General features: G+C 40.6%; 1 protein-coding gene and 1 pseudogene across 2 annotated transcripts in view; both read left to right on the plus strand.

The window, feature by feature from the left end:
- The window catches only part of LOC115226169 (C-Maf-inducing protein), a 116,177-nt gene that overhangs the window by 42,142 nt on the left and 53,860 nt on the right, over nt 1-20,175 (plus strand). The window lies entirely within an intron of this gene.
- LOC115226247 lies at nt 9,341-9,472 on the plus strand (annotated as a pseudogene).

Raw genomic sequence — 20,175 nt, forward strand, 5'->3', positions numbered from 1 at the left:
ATTCCGGGGGTGAAGGCAGTGGCCTGGTGATTAGGGTGTTGCATTCAAGATCACAACTCTGGGTTCCAGAGATATGATTCTGTGAGTGCTTTTTTGACTGTCCATTCATCCAGCTACCCATCCATTTTCACCACCCACTATTCCTGGGGGTGAAGGCAGGTGGCCTAGTGATTAAGGGGTTGCATTCAAGATCACAAACTCTGAGTTCCAGAGATATGATTGTGTGAGTGCTTTTCTGACTGTCCATTCATCCCAGCTACCCATCCATTTTCACCACCCACTATTCCTGGGGGTGAAGGCACGTGGCCTGGTGATTAGGGTGTTGCATTCAAGATCACAAACTCTGGGTTCCAGAGATATGATTCTGTGAGTGCTTTTTTGACTGTCCATTCATCCAGCTACCCATCCATTTTTACCACCCACTATTCCTGGGGGTGAAGGCAGGTGGCCTGGTGATTAAGGTGTTGCATTCAAGATCACAAACTCTGGGTTTTGATTCTTTGAACCAAGCTATGCATTATGTTCTTGAGCAAAACACATCATTTCACTTTGGCCCAGTGCAATCACCCTGTGACAGACTGGTATTCTATTCTGGAGGAATATTGTGATCCTGGTCATTTATATTCCATGGAAACTGGGTAACCGGTCCTATGAGTCTTAAGACTTGAAACAGTACTTGTTCATTATTCCTGGGAAATCATGGGGTTAGAGTCCTTGTACACCTCCTCCGCAGGGTCCTATCAGAAGCAACTATAATTAGACTTTCTGGATGAATTCCCAAGCATGACCAACTGAGAATATGGATATCATCCAACCATATCATTCTTGGTCTACCCCTAGGTCACCTGTTTGTTATGGAGCTAGAGTTTTTGTGCAACTCCTCCGCAGGGTCCTATCAGAAGCAACAGTTGTTAGACTTTCTGGATGGATTCCCAGACTTGACCAACATAGACTATGAGTATTATCCAACCATTCATTCTAGATTTGCCCCTAGGTCTCATACCAGTTAGCTTGGCTTGAAGAATTTGTTTTGTGATTCTTTTCTGCAATATTCTAAGAACATGTCAGTTGGAACAAAGCTGTGCCCTCTCAATGCAGTGGCTCAATATGGAGAGACTCCCTGAGATAGAGGATTGCTAGGCACAGCCATTATGGAAGTGGTCCCAGTGGGTGTAGGATTGGAATGGTCAGCTCTCTCTTTTATTCTTTTACTCGTTTCAGTCATGTGACTGTGGCCATGCTGGAGCACCGCCTTTAGTCGATCAGATCGACCTCAGGACTTATTCTTTGTAAGCCTAGTACTTATTCTATCGGTCTCTTTTTTGCCGAGCCGCTAAGTTACAGGGACGCAAACAGACCAGCATCGGTTGTCAAGTGATGTTGGGGGCACAAACACAGACACACAAACATGCACATACATATATATATATACATATATACGACAGGTTTCTTTCAGTTTCCGTCTACCAAATCCACTCACAAGGCTTTGCTCGGCCCGAGGCTATAGTAGAAGACACTTACACAAGGTGCCAAGCAGTGGGACTGAACCCGGAACCATGTGGTTGGTAAGCAAGCTACTTACCACACAGCCACTCCTGCACCTATATATATATATATATATATATACATGATGGGCTTCTTTCAGTTTCCGTCTACCAAATCCACTCACAAGGCTTTGGTCGGCCCGAGGCTATAGTAGAAGACACTTACCCAAGGTGCCATGCAGTGGGACTGAACCCAGAACCATGTGGTTCGTAAGCAAGCTACTTACCACACAGCCACTCCACAGCTGATAATTTTGGATGATACGTATCCTTAGCTTGCATTGAATGAGTTCACTGCTGAGTGCTATTAAATAGGGAATGAGAACAAGTATTGCAGCGACGAGAAGTCTTCCCTGTGCAATTTGAATGTTGATGGGACATCAATGAAGCTTCCTGAACATTGGTGAGATTGCCGATAAATTGTTAGCTTTGAACAAATCATCCTCTGTTATGTTTGTTCTGCACAGATGTTCCCTCGTCTTTGTCACTGTTGGTATTGTGGTGAACTGGTTATTATCCTGTTTGAAATCTGTAACCATTGACGTAATTGTCAATAAAAGACAATACAAAACGGGGAAACAAATAAGCTGGATGCCATTCACACAAAAGTGGAAAAAAAGTCTGGAAGTATATTATTATTATTATATTATTATTATTATTATTAAATGGACATCCTGTTAGATTTTAACAATAACTCCTAAACATATGTACTTACATTCAGTTACTTATTCACACATAAATATTTTTTTCTGTGAATGTTTGTGTAAGGGTGTGTGTTCTTGCTTACCTATAATTAGATAATAATGTTTGTTTTTATGTTGAGTTATGACAAAAAAACACTTTTGCATTAGACTGAAGGATTACTCACTATCCCTTATAGAGAACATATTTATTGTAGTTTTACAAGAAGAGGGGTCACTCATCTGCTGATCAATTGTTTTGTCTCATTTTGTCTCAAAGTCGTATGACGCCCCCGTATCATTCCTGTTTTTATTCGTTACTGTAAATTTTATCTTCGTCTCTTGTTTTCCTGTTCGTCTCGACTGTCACATTCTTTCCTTCTACCAAGCAAATCTAATGCCCATAGCTTAGCTTTTGCCTTGGGGCTGGCCTTTTCGGAGCAAATCTCAGAATTAAACAGCCGAAATTTGCCATGATGAATCGGTTTCTGACTGAAGAATGAAGGCTCTGAATTACTGTCCGTTTTTCCGTGTTTGTCAATTCGTGAATTTCACGTTCTTTATATATAAATTTTATTCTATATATATATATATATATATATATATTATATATATATATATATATTTATATATACTCTTTATTCTTTTACTTGTTTCAGTCATTTGATTGCGGCCACGCTGGAGCACCGCCTTTGGTCGAGCAAATCGACCCCGGGACTTATTCTTTGTAAGCCCAGTACTTATTCTATCGGTCTCTTTTGCCGAACCGCTAAGTGACGTGGACGTAAACACACCAGCATCGGTTGTCAAGTGATGTTGGGGGGACAAACACAGACACACAAACATATACACACATACATATATATATATATACATATATACGACAGGCTTCTTTCAGTTTCCGTCTACCAAATCCACTCACAAGGCTTTGGTCGGCCCACATTTTCTGTTGTAGTTTTCGCAACTTGCAATTGATTTTCACCAAACTCCTGGTGAAGCTTAATGTTACCCTAAGAAACTTAATTCTGACGTTAGTTTTCCATGCAATACCTTACCATCAGAAAAAATCGATAAAATCATGCCATTTTGGGAAATCGCGTTCAAATTCAAGATGATATATTTTCGACAATATCTTTCACAAATGGGCAGGAAATTAGAAGGAAAGGACTAGATTGGGATTAGTCGTTGCCTACTAGGGGCTCTTACATATCCGGGCAATGCCGGGCTATGTATATGTATATACTTTATAATTAGGGTTCAGCAAAGATTTGCTTTACCACATACAGAAGTTTAGAAATAGCAGTCAAAGAACCTTAGCTATTTCCTCTACTTTAAAAAGGGACTCCCGGAAAAGACAAAGTACTCGTAAACAATCCACACAGGCAGAAAGGAAAAATAACGAAAATCAATCGATATTTGCTCAAATATCGATTGATTTTCGTTATTTTTCCTCTCTGCCTGCGTGGATCAAATATCGATTGATTTTCGTTATTTTTCCTCTCTGCCTGCGTGGATTGTTTTCAAGTACTTTGTCTTTTCCAGGAGTCCCTTTTTTAAAGTAGAGCAAATAGCTAAGGTTCTTTGACTGCTATTTCTAAACTTCTGTATGTGGTAAAGCAAATCTTTGCTGAACCCTAATTATAAAGTATTACTTAAGTTTACCGAGAAATGTTCCGTTTTCATGCCGAATTCTACTTGGTGAAATTATTGATTACTACTTAATTAATAAATTTTACCCTTTGTTATTATGAAGGGGATTTTTCCTTGTGTAGCATGTCCTGTACCTTGTTTTTCTGTTGTAAATAATGTTTTTCTCGTTTTTGTTCTCGTCCAGTTCCACGTCTATGTTTTTCTGTTGTAAAAAAATGGCTTTTCCGTTTTCGTTTCTGTTGAGTTTTACGTCTTTTTGTGGTGTCCTGTACGTATATATATTTATATATGCATGTATATATACATGTAGATGTCGGTACGTACATATATGTTTGTATGTATGTAGATAGGTATGTACTGTATGGTTGTTCATAGAATCAGCAAAATCGTACTTAAGAGCTAAGTATGATTTAATGAATTCAGGAGGTGTTGTATGTGAGAGCTAGGTCAAGTTCCATATTTGGGTGGTGCAGTAATATGACTAGCTTGTATATTGCACATGATTGCTATATACTCTTACTCTGATACTCTTACTCTCTCTTTTACTCTTTTACTTGTTTCAGTCATTTGACTGCGGCCATGGTGGAGCACCGCCTTTAGTCGAGCAAATCGACCCCGGGACTTATTCTTTGTAAGCCCAGTATTTATTCTATCGGTCTCTTTTTGCCGAACTGCTAAGTGACGGGGACATAAACACACCAGCATCGGTTGTCAAGCAATGCTAGGGGGACAAACACAGACTCACAAACACACACACGCATTTATACATATATATATACATATATACGACAGGCTTCTTTCAGTTTCTGTCTACGAAATCCACTCACAAGGCATTGGTCGGCCCGAGGCTATAGTAGAAGACACTTGCCCAAGGTGCCACGCAGTGGGACTGAACCTGGAACCATGTGGTTGGCTAGCAAGCTACTTACCACACAGCCACTCCTGCGCCTATGTATATAATATACATATATTTACGCACACAGACATGCACACATTCTTATTCACACATGATGGGCTTCTTACAGTTTCCATCTACCAAATCCACTGACAAGACTTCAGTTGGTGCAGGGCTATAATAAGAGATACTTGCTCAAAGTGCTATGCCGTGAGATTGAAACCAGAACTATATGGTTAGAAAGCAAACTCCTTAACACATAACCACGTGGAGTACCTTAAGTTTCCCATTACCAAATCCACTCACTTCAGTTGGCCCAGGGCTACAGCAGAAGATATTTGCCCGAGGTGTTGCTCATTGGGTCTGAACCCAGATCACTTACAATAAAGAACTCAAACTTGCCTGACTGGCCCTCGTGCCGGTGGCGCGTAAAAGCACCCACTACACTCTCGAAGTGGTTGGTGTTAGGAAGGGCATCCAGCTGTAGAAACACTGCCAGATCAAGATTGGAACCTGGTGCAGCCATCTGGTTCGCCAGTCTTCAATCAAACCATCCAACCCATGCCAGCATAGAAAGCGGACGTTAAACGATGTTGATAATGATGATGCTGGTGCTGTTGATAATGATGATAATGGTGATGACGATCATGATGCTAGTGATGATGATGATGATGGTGATGTTGATAATGATGATAATGGTGATGACGATCATGATGCTAGTGATGATGATGATGATGGTGATGTTGATAATGATGATAATGGTGATGACGATCATGATGCTAGTGATGATGATGATGATGATGATGGTGATGTTTGTAATGGAGTAAGGTTGAAAATGACAACTGTGAGGACAGCAGTAGTGGATGTGGGCAAGGGTGGAATGGAGTGTGGTGGTGAATGTCCGTGCTGTGAGGTGACGGGAGGGAGTGGTTATGGAGACAGCGGGTTGATGAGGTGGCACTGATGATGATGATTGTGCTAGTGGTTGATAGCAACAGAACTGATAAGGAAGGGAACAACAGAAAATTGTGCTCAAGTGCAAGGTGATGCGGGGATGATGATGATGATGGTGATGATGATGGTGGTGGTGGTGGTGGTGGTGGTGCAGAGGATGGTGATGACGAAATTGATAATAGTGTTTGGTTGTTGAGGTGGTGGTGGTGGTGGTGATGTAGGAGGCGGTGTTGGTAATTGCGCTAATGGACAGGCTGAGTATACCATGTGGGGAGGTGGTGGTGGTGGTGGTGATAATGAAGATGACAACAGAAGATTGTATTGATGCGAGAGGTGATAAGGAAGCGGGTGGTGGTGGTGGTGGTGGTGGTGGTTGTGGAGGTGATGGTGATGGTGATGATGGTGGTGGTGTGGTGGTGGTGGTGATGATGGTGGTGGTGGTGGTGGTGATGTTGGTGGTGGTGGTGGTGGTTGTGGAGGTGATGGTGATGTGGGTGGTGATGGCAGTGGTGGTGGTGGTGGTGGTTGTGGAGGTGATGGTGATGTGGGTGGTGATGGCAGTGGTGGTGGTAAAAAGCACCATCCGATCGTGGCCGTTGCCAGCCTCGCCTGGCCCCCATGCCGATGGCACGTAAAAAGCACCATCTGATCGTGGCCGTTTGCCAGCCTCGTCTGGCACCTGTGCCAGTGGCACGTAAAAAGCACCCACTACACTCACGGAGTGGTTGGTGTTAGGAAGGGCATCCATCTGTAGAAACACTGCCAGATCAGACTGGAGCCTGGTGCAGCCTTCTGGCTTCCCATACCCCAGTTGAATCATCCAACCCATGCTAGCATGGAAAGCGGACGCTAAACGTTGACATCCTGTTTATTTATATTTCTTTGTTTCAATATCCTTGTTGTTTGATAGTATTTAAACTTCCTTTTGTAAACATGGCGCCTTGGCACTTGTGAAGAGACGAGAACTAGATAAATCCTTGTGAAACGTTTAATATTTGAATTGTAAGAACTCATTTTGTGTAGTGCTTTTCTCAGAAATTAACGAGATGTCTATCTGAATATATAGATCAGGTCTGTCACACTACCAAGATTATACCAATTAGTGCACAGAATGCATGTGGCTCATTCGTTTGGTCTTTGCTCTTATGATCGTTAGTTTCAATTCCCACATCAGGGAGTGTGTTGTGTTCTTGGGCCAAACACTTCATTTCGTGTTGCTCCAGTCAGCAAAACTGACTAACCCTGTAATGAACTCTTTTTGTGTAGTGCTTTTCTCAGAAATTAATGAGATGTCTGGCTTATTGGTTTGGTCTTTGCTCTTATGACCGTTAGACTATAGTTTCAAATTCCCGTGATTATTTGGTGAAAGTTTCATTAAAAATTATGCATTTTTCTGGAAGTTATGAGGCAACAAATTGTTGGAGTATTAAACTGTTGTTACACCTTCTTTCAATAACAGTTAACGCTAACTTCCATTACATTTCAAAGAATTAATGGATTAATGATTAATAAAGTTGATTTTTCGATTAACGGTGCCTACCTCTGGTTGTATACTCTTTTACTCTTTTACTGGTTTCAGTAATTTGACTGCGGCCATACTGGAGCACCGCCTTTAGTCGAGCAAATCGACCCCGGGACTTATTCTTTGTAAGCCCAGTACTTATTCTATCGGTCTCTTTTGCCGAACCGCTAAGTGACAGGGACGTAAACACACCAGCATCGGTTGTCAAGCAATGCTAGGGGGACAAACACAGACACACAAACACACACATATATATATATACATATATACGACAGGCTTCTTTCAGTTTCCGTCTACCAAATCCACTCACAAGGCTTTGGTTGGCCCGGGGCTATAGCAGAAGACACTTGCCCAAGATGCCACGCAGTGGGACTGAACCCAGAACCATGTGGTTGGTTAGCAAGCTACTTACCACACAGCCACTCCTGCGCCTTTTTTTTTTTTTTTATTGCCCACAGGGGTCTGAACATAGAGGGGACAAACAAGGACAGACATAGGTATTAAGTCGATTACATCGACCCCAGTGTGTAACTGGTACTTAATTTATCGACCCTGAAAGGATGAAAGGCAAAGTCGACCTTGGCGGAATTTGATCTCAGAACGCAGCAGCGGATGAAATATAACAAAGCATTTTGCCCGGCGTGCTAACGTCTCTGCCACTATTGTCAATGTGGTTGGGTCGAAGTGGTGTTATTAATGTCTGGGTTGTGGTAGTCGTTGGGTTGCAGTTACTTCATTTTTACTTTCTGTTGAGGGAGTGGGTGAGTTAGGATTCTGTCTCTAGTATGTGTAATGCTTACCTAACTTGTCCAAATGTTGGATCATGCAAATGTATAGCAAATAATTTTGTCTTAATGTTGTCTATCAAACCACCATCAATTCGTGTTGCTCCAGTCAGCAAAACTGATTAACCCTGAGATGGACCGGTGCCCTGTCCTCTGGAGATATTGCTGTCTCAGTTATTTATATGCCATGGAAACTAGGTGACTGGAAGTACGAGTCCTAGGAATTGTTTACATACAGGACGAAATACTTAGCAGCATTACTTTTAGCTTTAGGCCGTTGCCAGCGCCGCCTCGACTGGCTTCTGTGCCGGTAGCACATAAAAAGCACCATCTGAACGTGGCCGATGCCAGATCCGCCCCGACTGGCTTCTGTGGCGGTGGCACATAAAAAGCACCATCAGAACGTGGCCGTTGCCAGCGCCGCCTTGGCTGGTTTCCGTGCCGGTGGCACGTTAAAAGCTCCAACCGATCGTGGCTGATGCCGGACCACCCTTGGCACCTGTGCAGGTGGCACGTAAAAAGCACCCACTACACTCGCGGAGTGGTTGGCGTTAGGAAGGGCATCCAGCTGTAGAAACTCTGCCAGATCAGACTGAAGCTTGGTGCAGTCCCTGGCTTCCCAGACCCTGGTCGAACTGTCCAACCCATGCTAGCATGGAAAACGGATGTTAAACGATGATGATGATGATGATGATGATTCCGAGTTAAAATTCCACTGGGGTTCACTTCTGTCTTTCAGCCTTTAGGGGTCAATGGCATTAATACCAATTGAGTAAAATTTCAGGCGTCAGTACAAATGATGATTATTATTATTATCATGTGATCACGTGACCAACCAGACCATCAGATGTTGTTACACATCGCTGGTCACAATGCGTTCGCATTGTTTTAGCCTTCGAATGACGCCACCCAGCTGGCTAAGCGAGCAGGCCAACAGAAGAAAGAGTGGGAGAAAGAGTGGTGAAAGAGTACAGCAGGGATCACCACCCCCTGCCGGAGCATCGTGGAGCTTTTAGGTGTTTTTCGCTCAATAAACACTCACAACGCCCGGTCTGGGAATCGAAACCGCGATCCTGCGACCGCGAGTCTGCTGCCCTAACCACTAGGCCATTGTGCCTCCACATTTTATTATTATAATCATTATTATAAGGACAGCAAGCTGGCAGAATTGTTAACATACCAGGCGAAATGCTTAGCTTTATTTCATCTGTCTTTACATTCAGAGTTCAAATTTCACCAAGGTCGAGTTTGTCTTTCATCCTTTTGGGGTCAATGGCATTAGTACCAATTGAGTAAAGTCAGTACAAATGATGATTAGTGGTTCTCCCAGAGTGAGGCCCTTCCATTGCACTCCGGTTGGGTTGACCTTTGCGATCGCCCCAAATGTGGGCGCCTCGGGTGAGCTATTTCTAAGTGTGGGGTCTGCATTTGCGCTCACCCTGGAATGCAAACAAAGAACAGATTATTATTATAATCATTATTATAAGGACAGCGAGCTGGCAGAATCGTTAACACACCAGGCGAAATGCTAGCAGTATTTCGTCTGTCTTTACATTCGGAGTTTAAATTCCATCAAGGTCGAGTTTGTCTTTCATCCTTTTGGGGTCGATAAATTAAGCAATTAAGTACCAGTTGTGTACTGGGGCTGATCTAATTGATGCCCATCTCCAAATTTCAGGCCTGGTGCCTATAGTAGAAAAGATTATCATCATCATTATTATTTTGGTTTGGCTTAAAGTGGCGAGCTGGCAGAATCATTAGCACACTGGATGAAATGCTTAGCAGTATTTCACCTGTTGCTACATTCTGAGTTCAAATTCTGCTGAGGTCGACTTTGCCTCTCATCCTTTTGGGGTCGATAAATTAAGTACCAGTGAAGGAGTTCCTAATTTGCATACCGAAAGTGTTTAACGCTCTATAAATACCAGTGGCCCGTTAACAGGGGATCTTAGTCCATGCAGTGTCAAGGTATAATATAATATAGGGAGAGTTTACGAAAAAAATAAAAGATGAAGACAGGTGGTGTACAAAACAAACAGATGTATTAGTATAACGCTCTGGAATGGAAAAAGTCTTTTACGTTTCGAGCCTACGCTCTTCTACAGAAAGGGACACAGAAAAAACAAGGAGAGAAACAAGGAGAGAAACAAGGAGAGAAAAATGTGTGTAGTGGCTAACGATCTATCATGGTGACTATATATATATATATATATATATATATATATATATATATATATATATATAGGGAGAGTTTACGAAAAGAAACAAAAGATGAAGACAGGTGGTGTACAAAACAAACAGATGTATTAGTATAACGCTCAGGAATAGAAAAAGTCTTTTACGTTTCGAGCCTACGCTCTTCGACAGAAAGGGACACAGAAAAAAACAAGGAGAGAAAAAAATGTGTAGTGGCTAACGATCTATCATATGCAACATATGGTATAATTATAAACAAGGCATATTTTAGCTATTTCTCTGCAGACTGTACATGATATTCTGGTAGAAATTCTCTTCTGAAATAATACTATTTCTGTTGTTAATAATAAAATTTTTCCTAAGCCTGCCAACTATTTGCAACACCTGTGATTTATCAATCACTATTTATCTGTATCAGCAAAAGTTAATTTTTTCTAAGCATGCTGTTGGTAGGGGATACTTGCTAGTGATGACGTAGTTTTAGCAATGAGGGCTTGGCAATTCCACTGCTGTTGCTGGTCACTTTTTTGTTCACTACTGATCTACTCTATTACCTTTTTAGCACTGTATGTCTGTATGAGATTCCTTCTCAAGATGAATACAACAGCTGTGTGGCTTTCTACTGTATGTTTATATTAAGTAATATATAGGCGCAGGAGTGGCTGTGTGGTAAGTAGCTTGTTTACCAACCACATGGTTCCGGGTTCAGTCCCACTGCGTGGCCCCTTGGGCAAGTGTCTTCTACTATAGCCTCCGGCCGACCAAAGCCTTGTGTGTGGATTTGGTAGACGGAAACTGAAAGAAGCCCGTCGTATATATATATATATATATATATATATATATATGCATGTGTGTGTTTGTGTGTCTGTGTTTGTCCCCCTAGCATTGCTTGACAACCGATGCTGGTGTGTTTACGTCCCCGTCACTTAGCGATTCGGCAAAAGAGACCGATAAAATAAGTACTGGGCTTACAAAAGAATAAGTCCTGGGGTCGAGCTGCTCAGTTAAAGGCGGTGCTCCAGCATGGCCACAGTCAAATGACTGAAACAAGTAAAAGAGTATATACTGTACTAGCAGTATAACCTGTCCAGGTGGGGAACCTATATGCCAAGGAAACCGGGAAACTGGCCCTATGAGCCAGGCATGGCTTGAGAAGGAACAAACAATATATATATATATATATATATATATATATATATATAGGTGCAGGCATGGCTGTGTGGTAAGAAGCTTGCTTCCCAATCATATGGTTCTGGGTTCAGTCTTACTGCATGGTATCTTGGGCAAGGGTCTTCTACTATAGCTTTGGGCTGACCAAAGCCTTGTGTGTGGATTTGGTAGATGGAAACTGAAAGAAATCTATCATATATATATATATATGTATATATATATATACACTCTTTTACTTGTTTCAGTCATTTGACTGTGACTGTGCTGGAGCACCGCCTTTAGTCTAGCAAATCGGCTCCAGGACTTATTCTTTGTAAGCCTAGTACTTAATCTATCAGTCTCTTTTGCCAAACCGCTAAGTTACGGGGGACGCAAACACACCAGCATCGGTTGTCAAGCGATGTTGGGGGGACAAACACAGACACACAAACATTTACACACACAGACATATATATGTATTTACATATATACGACAGGCTTCTTTCAGTTTCCGTCTGCCAAATCCACTCACAAGGCTTTGGTCGGCCGGAGGCTATAGCAGAAGACACTTGCCCAAGGTGCCACGCAGTGGGAATGAACCCGGAACCATGTGGTTGGTAAGCCAGCTACTTACACAATATTTGTGTCTGTGTTTGTCCTTCCCACCATTGCTTGACAACTGATGTTTGTATGTTTACATCCCCATCATCTAGCAGTCTGGCAAAAAAGACTGATAGAATATTAGGCTTACAAAGAATAAGTCCTGGGATCGATTCAAACAGCTAAAACCCCTTAAGATGGTGCTCCAGCATGGCCACAGTCGGGTGACTAAAACAGGTGAAAGAATAAAAGAATATATATGCCTGGCTTCTTTTAGTTTCTGTCTATCAAATCCACTCACAAAGCTTTAGTTGGCCCAAGTCTATAGTAGAAGTCACTTGCCCAAGGTGCCATGCTGTGGTATTGAACCCAGAAGGCGAGCTGGCAGAAACGTTAGCACGCCGGGCGAAATGCGTAGCCGTATTTCGTCTGTTGTTACGTTGTGAGTTCAAATTCCACCGAGGTCAACTTTGCCTTTCATCCATTCGGGGTCGATAAATTAAGTACCAGTTACGCACTGGGGTCGATGTAATCGACTTAATACCTATGTCTGTCCTTGTTTGTCCCCTCTATGTTTAGACCCTTGTGGGTAGTAAAGAAATAGGTATTGAACCCAGAACTATGTGGGTGGGGACTCAACTTCTTATCACATAGCCATGCTTGCACCTATGTAAAAAAAAAAAAAAAGCTGGAATCTAGATTCAGAAATTGCTGCTAGAAGTTTCTTATCTATACAAAATACTTTCTCGAGACAAATACCACAGTTCTGTGGCTTTCTGCTGCATATCCCTATCTTTGTTAAATAAGATACAGAGAATTCTATTTCTTAAGTCTGCCCTTCCACAATTGTTGTTAACATGTTTACCAAAATTGAACCAGAACTATGTGGGTGGGGACTTAACTTCTTACCACACAGCCATGCCTGCACCTATGAAAAAAAATTCAGAAATTGCTGCTAGAAGTTTCTTATCTATACAAAATACTTTCTCGAGATGAATACCACAGTTCTGTGGCTTTCTGCAGCATATCTTTCGTTACCAACCCAGCTGAAACCACCTCTGGCTCTGTAGTACAAATGTCTTGTTTTCATAAGTTTTGAATTAAAATCTTCCACCAAACCTTAGTCACAATTTATGTCCCTAACACTAGCTGAATGATATCCAAATTATTTTACTAAATTCTTTGTTATATTTAAAATTAATTGAGAGAAACACAGAGCATCTCAACAGAAATATGGTAACAAAAGGTTTAAAGTCACCATAATATTTTTAACCCTTTCATTACCAACCCAGCTGAAATCACCTCTGGCTCTGAGTACAAATGCCTTGTTTTCATAAGTTCTGAATTAAAATCTTCCACCAAACCTTAGTCACAATTTATGTCCCTAACGCTAGCTGAATGATATCCAAATTATTTTACTAAATTCTTTGTTATATTTAAAATTAATTGAAAGAAACACAGAGCATCTCAACAGAAATATGGTAACAAAAGGGTTAAAGTCACCATGATATTTTTAACCCTTTTGATACCAACCTGGTGAAACACACTCTGGTTCTGTAGTACAAATGTCTTGTTTTCCTTAGTTCTGAATTAAAATCTTCCACCAAACTTAGTCACAATTATGTTCCTAACACTAGCTGAATGATATCCAAATTATTTTACTAAATTCTTTGTTATATTTAAAATTAATTGAAAGAAACACTAAGCATCTCAAAATAAATATGGTAACAAAAGGGTTAAAGTCACCATGATATTTTTAACCCTTTTGATACCAACCTGGCTGAAACCACCTCTGGTTGTGTAGTACAAATGTCTTGTTTTCCTTAGTTCTGAATTAAAATCTTCCACCAAACCTTAGTCACAATTTATGTTCCTAACACTAGCTGAATGATATCCAAATTATTTTACTAAATTCTTTGTTATATTTAAAATTAATTGAAAGAAACACTAAGCATCTCAAAATAATACGGTAACAAAAGGGTTAAAGTCACCATGATTTTTTAACCCTTTTGATACCAACCTGGCTGAAACCACCTTGGTTCTGTAGTACAAATGTCTTGTTTTCCTTAGTCTGAATTAAAATCTTCCACCAACCTTAGTCACAATTTATGTTCCTAACACTAGCTGAATGATATCCAAATTATTTTACTAAATTCTTTGTTATATTTAAAATTAATTGAGAGAAACACAGAGCATCTCAACAGAAATATGGTAACAAAAGGTTTAAAGTCACCATAATATTTTTAACCCTTTCATTACCAACCCAGCTGAAATCACCTCTGGCTCTGAGTACAAATGCCTTGTTTTCATAAGTTTTTAATTAAAATCTTCCACCAAACCTTAGTCACAATTTATGTTCCTAACACTAGCTGAATGATAACTAAGTTATTTTACTAAATTCTTTGTTATATTTAAAGTAATTGAAAGAAACACAGAGCATCTCAACAGAAATATGGTAACAAAAGGGTTAAAGTCACCATGATATTTTTAACCTTTTGATACCAACCTGGCAACCATGATGAAACCACCTCTGGTTCTGTAGTACAAATGTCTTGTTTTCCTTAGTTCTGAATTAAAATCTTCCACCAAACCTTAGTCACAATTTATGTTCCTAACACTAGCTGAATGATAACTAAGTTATTTTACTAAATTCTTTGTTATATTTAAAGTAATTGAAAGAAACACAGAGCATCTCAACAGAAATATGGTAACAAAAGGGTTAAAGTCACCATGATATTTTTAACCCTTTTGATACCAACCTGGCTGAAACCACCTCTGGTTCTGTAGTACAAATGTCTTGTTTTCCTTAGTTCTGAATTAAAATCTTCCACCAAACCTTAGTCACAATTTATGTTCCTAACACTAGCTGAATGATATCCAAATTATTTTACTAAATTCTTTGTTATATTTAAAGTAATTGAAAGAAACACAGAGCATCTCAAAATAAATACGGTAACGAAAGGGTTAAATAAGATACAGAGAATTCTATTTCTTAAGTCTGCCCTTCCACAACTGTTGTTAATATGTTTACCAAAATTAGATATGTATTGTTCCTATTTGCACCACTTACATCTGGGATGATAGAACACATTCCTTAAGTGCCATACTGTTGTTTTTTTCAATTCAACAGCAGCTACGTCAGCGTCATCACTTAGGCTTTGCAGCTTACTTTCTGCACAACTCTGCTGTAATTTAGTATTTCTGTGTTTTGATAATTAGCACGCTATGCTAATCGCTGTCATTGTTGTTGTTGTTGCCACGGAAAACAATTTGAGGCCTGTGCAGAATTTCATGAGAACGGTGAAATAATCATCGTCATCATCATCATCATCATCGTCATCACCACCATCATCATTATCATCATCATCATCATCACCCTCACCATCATCATCACTGTCATCATCATCCTAATTATCACAACTACTACTGCCACTATCATCACTACCACCACCATCATTACCGCCACAACCACCATCTTCACCACCACCACCATCATCATCATCATCATAATAATCACCGTTACCATCATGATCCTCATCATCATCATCACTGTCATCATCATCGTCATCATCATCCTAATTATCACAACTACTACTGCCACCATCATCACTACCACCACCACCATCATTACTGCCACCACCACCATCATCATCATCATCATTGTCATCATCATCATCACCATCATCATTATCATCATTATAATCACCATTACCATCATGATCCTCATCATCATCATCACCCTCACCATCATCATCACTGTCATCATCATCGTCATCATCATCCTAATTATCACAACTGCCACCACCACCATCATCACCATAATCATCATCATTGTCATCATCATCATCACCACCACCATCATCATCATCATAATAATCACCGTTACCATCATGATCCTCATCATCATCACCCTCACCATCATCATCGCTGTCATCATCATCGTCATCATCATCCTAATTATCACAACTGCCACCACCACCATCATCACTACCACCACCATCATCACCATCGTCGTCATCATCATCATCACCATCATCATCATCATCATCACAGTTTTCCAGTTAGATCATTGCACTATTTTCTGCAGAAGATTGGTTTGGGATCCAGACTGGAAGACTGCCGCCAATGGAATAGGCATGGTAGCTGAAACCAGATGAAGGACTGCAAGTGGAACCCTTCAACAGGGGAAGGCTAATTCAACCCTTGCAGCCCCCCAACAGGCAGTGGGTACCGGCTAATGGGCAAAATGCTTGTAAATATGAAGTACCTGGTGATGACAGAGAAAAGTTTCTGAGATTGCAATTGATTCAGAAGAAAACTATGCGAAACCTCTGAGAAGCTCCTGCAGTTTCTGCAAGGGCGAAGCATCTTTGATGCTTATTTCACCTTCTCAATATGTGCAGTAATCATAAGGTAGAGAGCTAGCAGAATCATTAGCACACTGGGTAAAATGCTTAGTGGCATTTTGTCCATCTTCACATTCTGAGTTCAAATTCCACTGGGGTCGTCCTTATCTTTGATTCTTTCGGGGTCGACTTTGCCTTTCATCCTTTTGGGGTTGACTTTGCCTTTCATCCTTTCAGAATCAACTTTGCCTTTCATCCTTTCTGGGGTCAATTTCGCTTTTCATCTTGGGGTCAACTTTTCCTTTGATCCTTTCAGGGTCGACTTTTCTTTTGATCCTTTTGGGGTCAACTTTGCCTTTCATCCATTCAGAATCAACTTTGCCTTCATCCTTTCAGAATCAACTTTGCCTTTCATCCTTTCTGGGGTCAATTTCGCTTTTCATCTTGGGGTCAACTTTTCCTTTGATCCTTTCAGGGTCGACTTTTCTTTTGATCCTTTTGGGGTCAACTTTGCCTTTCATCCATTCAGAATCAACTTTGCCTTTCATCCTTTCTGGGGTCAATTTCACTTTTCATCTTGGGGTCAACTTTTCCTTTGATCCTTTCAGGGTCAACTTTGCCTTTCATCCTTTCTGGGGTCAATTTCGCTTTTCATCTTTTCGGGGTCATTAAAATAAACATTAGTTGATCACTGGTGTCAATACAATCGACTTAAACCCTCCCTCAAAATTGCTAGCCTTGTGCCAGAATTCTAAGCCAAAATGTATAATGATTATAAGGCTGTGAGCTGGTAGAGTCATTAGCACACTGGACAAAATGCTTAGCAGTGTTTCACCCCTCTTCGTGTTCTGAGTTCAAATTCTGTCGTGGTCGACTTTGCCTTTTATCCTTTCGAGATCAATAAAATTAGCACAGGAGTCAATGTAATTGACTTCAACCCTCCCATCGAAATTGCTGACCTTGTGCCAAAATTTGAAATCCATATTTGTAGGGGTTATGTCTTTGTGCTGTTGAAGAAGACATGATTGGCGTGACACCTTTGGACACTGCTTCCAAGGTCTTGGTTCACAGGGTCCTAGGTGACCCTATGAACAAAGAAGAGTTTAATGAAGAAGACATGATTGGCGTGACACTTTTGGACACTGCTTCCAAGGTCTTGGTTCACAGGGTCCTTGGTGACCCTATGAACAAAGAAGAGTTTAATGAAGAAGACATGATTGGCGTGACACCTTTGGACACTGCTTCCAAGGTCTTGGTTCACAGGGTCCTAGGTGACCCTATGAACAAAGAAGAGTTTAATGAAGAAGACATGATTGGCGTGACACCTTTGGACACTGCTTCCAAGGTCTTGGTTCACAGGGTCCTAGGTGATCCTATGAACAAAGAAGAGTTTAATGAAGAAGACATGATTGGCGTGACACCTTTGGACACTGCTTCCAAGGTCTTGATTCACAGGGTCCTAGGTGACCCTTTGAACAAAGAAGAGTCTAAATTGCATATGAATGATGCTTGAAACAGTCTCACACACACACACACACACTCAGACACACACACACTGGTTGTAGCTCACTTCATTTCAGTTTTTATTAATTAGTTTGTGTGGTGGGGAGCTGGTAGGATTGTTAGCACATCGGACAAAATACTAAGTAGTATTTTTTTCTGACTTAACATTATCATGGGTTCAAATTCTGCTGGTGGTGAATTTGCCTGTCACTCTTCCAGGGTCGATGAAATAAGTAGCAGTTAAGCATTGGGGTCAATGCAATCCGCACGCCCACGTCCCCCAAACTACTGGCCTTATGCCTCAAGTAGAAAGGATTGTTTTTGGGATTTGTTTTCATTACACTTCTGTGGCCTTTTTTAAAGGTTTCAAATTCTCCAACCAATTAATTTACACATGTTATGTGTTGACATATTATCTGTAGGTTTCAAGGATGTGTGTGTATGTGTGTGTGTTGTGTGTGTGTGTATGTGTGTGTGTGTGTGTGTGTGTGTCCGTGCACAAGCATGTGTTCGTGTGTATGTGTGAGGTTATTGTTTTGTTTTCATTTATATCTTAGTTTTTATTTTCATTTGATTGTTTTTTATTTTTTGATGATGAATCAAAGTTGTTTTTGTGTGTGTGTGTTTTGTAGGTGTGTGTGTGTGTGTGTAAATATACATCTGTGCGTTTGTGGTTTATATTGAATGTTTTTTTTTCCTGATGTTTGCATGGATAGTAATATTAAACTAATGTATATATACATATATGTGTACACATGTATATATGTGTGCATGTGTATATATTTATATATATATATATATATATATAAATGGCGGTGCCCCAGCATGGCCACAGCTCGTGAGCTGAAACTAGATAAAATAAAAAAAATAAAATAAAATAAAATATACATATATATATATATAATATATATATATATATATTCACGTATATAATGTGTGTGTGTGTGTGTGTGTATATATATCACCATCATCATTTAATGTCTGTTTTCCATGCTGTCATGGGTTGGATGGTTTAACAGGAGCTGGCTCGACTAAAGGCTGTGCTCCAGCATGGCTGCAGTCAAATGACTGAAACAAGTAAAAGAGTATATATATATATATATATAATATATATATATATATATCTTTTATATTTTTATTTTATCTTTTATATTTTATCTTTTCCTTGTTTCAGTCATTAGACTGTGGCCATGCTGGGGCACTGCCTTGAGGAATTTTTAGTCGAATATATCAACCCTAGCACTTACTTTTTAAAAGCCTGGTACTTACTTTTTAAGGCCCCGCTAAGTTATGGGGACACAAACACACCAACATTTGTTGTCAAGTGGTGGTCGGGACACAAACACAGACACAAAGACACACACATAGATATGTACATACATGCTCACAATGGGCTTCTTTCAGTTTCTGCCTACCAAATTCCCTCATAAGGCTATAGTAGAAGACACTTGCCCAAGGTGTATCACAGTGAGACAGATCCCAGAACCATGTGATTGGAAAGGAAGCTTCTCTATTTCATTAAATTTGCCACAAGGGCAGCACACAGAGAGAAGCTTGAGGGCTAGACAGAGACATTAATGGGATGACTAATGATGATATATGGATGATAAGGATGGGAGAAAATGAAAAGCGCCCACTGACTTTCGCTTCTCTGAAACATTGCTCTTTTTTTTTTTTTAAAAAAACACAATAGACGCAGGAGTGGCTGTGTGGTAAGTAGCTTGCTTACCAACCACATGGTTCCGGGTTCAGTCCCACTACGTGGCACCTTGGGCAAGTGTCTTCTGCTATAGCCCCGGGCCGACCAATGCCTTGTGAGTGGATTTGGTAGACGGAAACTGAAAGAAGCCCATCATATATATATATATAAATAGGCATAGGAGTGGCTGTGTGGTAAGTAGCTTGCTTACCAACCACATGGTTCCGGGTTCAGTCCCACTACGTGGCACCTTGGGCAAGTGTCTTCTGCTATAGCCCCGGGCCGACCAATGCCTTGTGAGTGGATTTGGTAGACGGAAACTGAAAGAAGCCCATCATATATATATATAAATAGGCATAGGAGTGGCTGTGTGGTAAGTAGCTTGCTTACCAACCACATAGTCCCGGGTTCAGTCCCACTGCGTGGCATCTTGGGCAAGTGTCTTCTGCTATAGCCCCGGGCCGACCAATGCCTTGTGAGTGGATTTGGTACACAGAAACTGAAAGAAGCCTGTCGTATATATGTATATATATATATATATATATGTATGTGTGTGTATATGTTTGTGTGTGTGTTTGTCTCCCTAACATCACTTGACAACCGATACTGGTGTGTATATATATATATATGTTTATGTATATGTGTTTGTCCC

The sequence above is a fragment of the Octopus sinensis genome, linkage group LG29 (genome assembly GCF_006345805.1).
Source record: "Octopus sinensis linkage group LG29, ASM634580v1, whole genome shotgun sequence".
In the NCBI taxonomy this organism is placed as follows: Eukaryota; Metazoa; Mollusca; class Cephalopoda; order Octopoda; family Octopodidae; genus Octopus; species Octopus sinensis.